Raw genomic sequence first — 7,227 nt, 5'->3', positions numbered from 1 at the left:
GCCACACTGACTAATCAGATTTCACAGAGGGACCAGACATACACCCACAGACACAGACAACAATGTTTTAATATAAAATATGTAGCAACTTTCTTCAGTGAATACCATACCCAGACACTCTACAAATGTAGATTAGATGTATGATTTGCATATTTCTACGTATGGAGCACTGGTAGGTGAGAAGACTTACTCAGGGTTGAGTGAGTTTTTCAGGCTGAACTGTGTAAACCCCCTAAATTACCCACATGATAAACAATGTAAACTTATTCTCATCTGGACAAAGCTAGCAACAATGTATTATGGTTTTCATTTCTCCAGTGGGGTGACACGGTGGTGCAGTGGGTAGTGCTGCTGCCTCGCAGTTAGGAGACTGGGGTTCACCTCCTGCGTGGAGTTTGCATGTTCTCCCCGTGTCTGCGTGGGTTTCCTCCCAAAGACATGCAGGTTAGGTGCACTGGTGATTTTAAATTGTCCCTAGAGTGTGCTTGGTGTGTGTGTGTGTGTGTGTGTGTGCCCTGTGATAGGCTGGTGCCCTACCCGGGGTTTGTTTCCTGTCTTGCGCCCTGTGTTGGCTGGGATTGGCTCCAGCAGACTCCTGTGACCCTGTAGTTAGGATATAGCGGGTTGGATGATGGATGGATGGATTTCTCCAGTGCCTTCAAAACCATCCAACCATTCCTGTTAAGGCGTAAGGTCATAAATGTGTGGGATAATGAAGCTAAGCTGTCCTGGATAATGGACTCTAGGTTGGTCAGACCGCAGTTTGTGAGACTCAGGGACTCTGTTTCTGATATGGACGTAAGAATCACTGGAGCACCATAAGGAACAGTCCTGTCTCCTTTTATCTTCACTCTATACACCGTGGACTATAAATATAACACCAGGTTATGTCACTGGCAGAAATTCTCAGATGATTCTGCACTTATGGGGTGTATTCATAAGGGGAATGAGACAGAGTATAGGTGTCCAGTGGAGAGCTTTTTTTCTTGTTGTGCAAAGAGAATTGTCTGCAACTTAACATCAGCAACACCAAGGAACTGCTTATTGACTTTCTCCACACCAAAGAGCCTCTATGTCCTGTTACCAATCAAGGAAAGGATGTAGAGGTAGTCCACACTAATGACAGGTTGGACTGGTCTCAGAACACAGAGGAACTATAGAAGAAAGGGAAGAGCAGGCTCTTTTTCTTAAGAGACTGCTTTCCTTTAATGTTGGAAGTGATATCTTTCAAATCTTGTAAAACTCTGTGATGGCTAGTGTGATTTTCTATGCCATGGTGCACTTGGCTGGTAACATCATTTCAGTAGAGGCTCATCAAATCAACAAGCTAATTAAAAGGGCAAATTTAGTTATGGGACACACTCTGGACCCCTGGAGGTTGCAGTGGAGGAAAGAATGAAAACAAAACTGAGTGCCATTATGAGCAATGCTGCACATTATCTCTGTGACATATTAACACTGAGGACTTTCAGCCAGTGAATCATTCAGCAGAAGTGTGTGAAGAAGCACCACTGGGACTCCTTTAAACCAATAGGAAAACACCTGCATAATACCTCACTGGGACTGGGACTGCCAAGTCAGAAGTTTCCTTTCTTTTTAGTTTTCCTCTTCGTTTAGAGCAAAGTGTGTGTGTATATTTATTTGTATATATACTAACTTACTTATCAACCTATTTATGCATTTATTTATTTATTCTCCCTGGGGACAAATTTCTTTCGTTCATTCATTCATCTATCTCTCTAAACTGGTTGACAGGGTAGTACTTAATGCTTTTGCCTCACAGCTTCAGTAGAATGAGTTTGCTCCTCTGGCTAGTCTCTGTCTGTGAAGTTTGCATGCCTTTGTGACTTTCCCATCAATATCTCCAAGATATGTGTAAAGTTAGGTAATGATTCAGAACTTTCAAGTACTGACTGTCGGCAAAGGTGGCATCCTATGACAGTGCCACATTTAAAGTCACTGAGCTCTTCAGTAAGACCCGTTCTACTTCTAATGTTTTTCAAAACAGAAATTAAGAGGGCAAAACAAATGAAGTGTCAAACCAAAATGAGACCCTGATGCTTTTAAACTAACTTTGCTAGAGATTTTTTCAAGACTTTGTTTAATTACTGAAGGATAACTAACACTGTAACTGTCACCATATTTATTTCATCATTTTCATGATATCACAAGCACTATGATCATGTTCATGTGACACAACCAAAATGGATCATGTCAGTAATGAAAAATATGACAGGAACAAAATAGTTTTTTTGAATTGAATGAAATTGAAAATCAGGCCTCAAAAATTAAATTCTGATGATAATAAAAATCCAAAGTAGACAGATTTACATGTTTAAAATATGTTATACATTACATTCATAACCCTTTGCTCCTGCTGTTTAATCCAGTTTTGTATCCACCTACACACTACACCCTAAATTCCCACTTCTTTTAGTTTCTGAAAATCAAGATAAATATAATTACATATGCATCTCTCTGACCTGATGCTTTTGTTGCTCCCTCATAGAATTCCAACATTTTAGTGAAACACATTCTTTCTCACGTTGCCTATTCACCAATACCTCTGTTTTTGATATATTATGCTTGATCTTTTCTTTAATAACTGCTGCCATTGCACATTAAGCTTACTGGTCTATAGTTACTTGGACCAGCCTGATCACTTTTTTATACACTGGGATAATGTTTGCTGGTTTCCAGTCCTTAGGAACTTTCCTAATGCACAGAAAAATATGTGTGGAGGGTTTACTCATGCATTCACTAAGCTTCTTAAGCACTCTGAGATAAATGTTACCTGATCCTGGCAATTTGTTTGATTTCAGCCTTTTTATCTGACTCATACTACTCTGTATATTAAATAAGCACTCTGGCATTGGATATTTACTATCTTTAAGGGAACATTTCCATTAAATTTGATCCATTTTTATTTATTTATATAGTAGTGGTATAGTGGGTAGCACTGACTCTTCCTGGATACAGAGTCCTGGTTGCTGTTAAGTCAATTTATTTATGTATATGAACACTCATGTGCAGACTCAAAGCAGTGTAAGAAGTTCACAGTTAAAATGCAGTATGGGTATTTAAAACTGGTCAAGTCAGAGTCTATATGTGTGTGCATGAGTGAGCCCTGCGATAAACTGGTGTCTTCTCCAAGGCTAGTTGATGATGCGGCCAGAATGGGTTGTAGACCTCCATGATCCTAATTTGGATTAAGCTTGTTATATTATGGGTGTTACCGAGAATGCCATGGATTTCTGAAAGCACTCAAAAATGTAATTCAATGCAAGACATTGCAACAATGTTGGAATTTAGCATGATTTAAAAATGATATGACATTTTTAGTGGTCATAATTTAAATGTATTATGTTGTGGTGTGAATTCACTGGGGACAACATGAATTACTGCAGCCAGGTCACTTTCTTTGTGGAGTTTGTTTGTTCTCCCACTGTTCAAATTGGTTTTCTGTGGTTTTTCTCCCACATCCCAAAGACATACATTTTAAGTTCACTGTCGACTGCAAACTGACCGAATACGTATTAGGGTGGGAGTGTGCTGAAGCGTACATTACTTTAGGCATGCCGGGATGAGTCAGAAAATGAATGAATGAATGAATGAACCACTACAATCTTCAGTGTCAGTTTCAGTTCAATAAGGCCGTTGTGTAAATGACTTAATTTATTATATGAGAAGGCAAAGGAAGAGAGCCTGCTAGCTGCATTTTTAAACCTTGTTCCATGAAAACAGGCAGACGAAGGAGGAGTGGCACTATATATAATTTATTTTGTGCAAACAGATTTATTTTTACTGTAGTCACCCTTGTCTGAGCATGTCAAACTGCTATAATACCTGATTTTTATTTTCATTTTAAGTGTGTCAGCCTTAAATTATCCTTTAACTATGTAACAGTAGCTGCTGTTGTACTCACAAAAAGAGCTTAGGATGCTGATTTTTTTGTCTTAGTGTATTTGCTGTTATAATTATCGAGTAGTACTACTCCATCTTGCACAGTATGTTTTTTTTCTCTGTTGCTTTGATGCTTGCACCTTCTAATCAATCTTGGAAATATTATAACTTTGTAGCAGGTGATTTATACTTCTTGGCTTTGTAAGTTGCGTGCAGTGGCTTTGTAAGCTGCCTTGAATAAAGGCATCTGCTAAATAAATAATAATAATACTAATATGGCTCACGTCATAAAGAGACAATGCTACTGTGTGCCATTTCACTTCAGAACAAAGCAGCCAAACGAGCACATTCTGAGCTAAAAATAATCTTTGACAAACAACACAAGGATGATCACAGGGACTAATATCTGATAAAAAGTCAAAAGCCCCAGTGCCTCCTTAGCCTAATCATACAAGGAGATGTTTACCCACTGATTTGGAGGAATAACTTGTGCACACTCGTTCATCCTTTCCTAAGTTCTGGTCACACTGTCTCTCAGACAGAAAGACTCGTCGCCACATAATTCCCCACTACAAACTACTGTAGATGTTGCATCTAAGGAGCCCCAGAGATTTTCTCTGTTGCCATCTGTCAGCTTCTGGGAAATAAAGCTGCCAGCCTGTCCATCCCACATGGCTAAGCTCTTAAACCTTTGTCCTTCAAGGACACCTTTTACTCAAACATGAAATGTATCTCCATTGCATTGCCTGGCTTTAAGATGTGTTTTCCAGTAAAAAAAACAGTGTGTTATGTTCTCAACTGTTCTATTCTGAACACATCTGTCTCTAGTTAGTATCCTACAGTGGGTCAGCACACTAGACTTGGCATAATTACATCTGTTTAAACATCTTGTACAAGTCTACACTTCTATCAGTTGGGTCCAGACACTTCATTATACATTGAAGCAGGGATAAACAAACAGACTGAACACACATCAGAAAGCAGCTAAATAAACCATACTACTAAAACAGTACTTCATGACCATCTCGTTACCCCCCCACCATTGTACCATAATCCTTCTCACTGGACTCTAACACATGGTCTTCATTCAAATGGTAAATTAGTGGCTCTGATTCCAGGTTCATATAACATATACGTTGCGCTGTCTGCTCTGTATCCTTTATTTTATATGCACATCTAACAGCACCACCAGGTTATAATATAGTCCAGTTCTCCAGGGACAAATTCTGAATTAATTTAATAGAATGCATAATTAATCATATTTCCCCTTAAACTACAACTGTAACTCTTCCTGCTTTGGTAGGGATTTCTGTATTCAGTCCCAAGGGAGTGAGTGATGTTGGTCAGTAACTACTGATCGCCCTTCATTTCAGGGGCTCAAAAGTAATTGGATAAATTAAATAACTGGAAATATGACGCTATTTTCCAAGTAACTAGAGATCTAAATGATAAGGCAGATTTGACTTGGAAAGGCAAAGGAAGCAGAAGCACAAAAGCATTTTATGAATACAAAAACAAAGAGACTGGGAGACTTTGCTTTCATTCCTTTTGGATTCTTTTCTAATGAAAAGTGTCAGTCTTTTCTGGATGGCTGCTACATGACAATCAGTTTCAAGTCAGTGGAAGATAAAATGAAGAAGAAGGGACGAGGGATGAATTATTACAGTGGATTAGGGGTGGGACTGAATTATCAGTAAATTTAGAATCAGTCAGAGGCACATGCTTTAATTTTGAAATACAAACTTGAAAAATCAGTGTGTACTGAAAAGCAATGTAAGAGGGATAATGTTTTTAAAGGTACTTGCCGGCTTCTTTATCCCTTTAACTTACATAATGTGAAACATGGACCCCAAATTCTAATTTGGTTCATCATACAAAAACACAAATGGAGGGTTGGTGATGTGGTCCAAAATTTGCAATTGAGTTAAATTCAGATTCTGATTCTGTGATGTTCAAAACATCAAGAAAGGTTGCTTTTAGCAAGTTGTCTCTGTGCGTGTGTTTATATGTCTGTGTAAAATTACAAAATTATGTATTTTTTGCATTGTATGAATCTTCTGGATCACTACATTCCAACAAGATAGAACATTTTAGAATAAGTGATTTCGGAGATACAGTATTTGCCCTGAATGTCGAGACCTACTGTATTGTACAATAATAACTTCCATAATAATTGACATATCTTTTTTCAGATAAGCTGCACCATGTTTGCTTTGCCACTGGTTTCAGGCCTGTTGTTTTTGGTCCAGTTTGGTCCTATACATATCCCCATAGCCTTCAAAAACACTTTGGCCTATGTCCAACTGCCATCAAAATTGTTTTATTTAGCCAGGATTTTTGCAGTTTACTGCATTTAGTCATGGGACCAGGCCTATTGATTTGCTAAATCTCTGAACAGGCGCTGTAGCTTTATTTTAATATACAGTACATGTAGGCACATATAGGGACACACGCATACACACACACTTGTTCTCAAAAAACTCTATGGGCGAAGAGAGCTGAAAGCTTGTTTTAAAAGAAATGGCTGTCTTCCTCTCTGCCTACCAATTAGTGACTTTAGAAATGTGTCTATGTGTTGTGTGTTTCGAAACCCATGTCCTTTCCACTCACGTCCCAGGTGACATTACTAATGAGGGTCCTCTCCTCACTTCTTCCAAACAAGACATGCGCACATTTTACAGAAACAAAAAAAAAAGATTGTAAATTTATTGTGTGTGGAGCGTGTCAACAAAGTGTATTCTAAAAGCCTGTATCGCGCTCTTCCCCACTATGGATGCTGATAGAAAATTTTATATTGAGAACATATTTTAAAGAACTTTAGAAGTCTAGAAGGAAATTTCACATTTTCTTATTTATGAAAAGAATGTTTCCTCTGGAGTTGTATATAGGAAACACAATTTAAATAACTTTAATGTTTTTGGGGGAATTTCAGAATTTCTCAGTTTTGAAAAGAAAGGTTTCCTCAATAGCAAGGACAGAAATAATGCACTCATGATGCTTTCAGCTATACTGTACACAACCCAATCTGAATGTACACTGCATTTCTGAGATGAAACTAACATCTCAGAGAACAATCAAGCTCCACACAGACAGCAACTAAGCCAGGATTTGAACCCAGTCTCCAGAATGGTTTGGTTCTGTAGCCATACTGTATATAATTCTGTGTGCAGTCTACAATATCTGGTGATTCTTCCCAAAAGTTATGTCTAAAACCCAGAGAACGGAGTGTGTCATGCAAAAAACAAAAACACAGGAGAAAGAGAAACGTCCTAAGAAGAGCATTCAGCTGAAGGTCCACGGACACCTGTCCTAATGGCACAGGGT

The sequence above is a fragment of the Polypterus senegalus genome, chromosome 3 (genome assembly GCF_016835505.1).
Source record: "Polypterus senegalus isolate Bchr_013 chromosome 3, ASM1683550v1, whole genome shotgun sequence".
Classification (NCBI taxonomy): Eukaryota; Metazoa; Chordata; class Cladistia; order Polypteriformes; family Polypteridae; genus Polypterus; species Polypterus senegalus.
Note: the sequence above shows the minus strand (reverse complement) of the source record.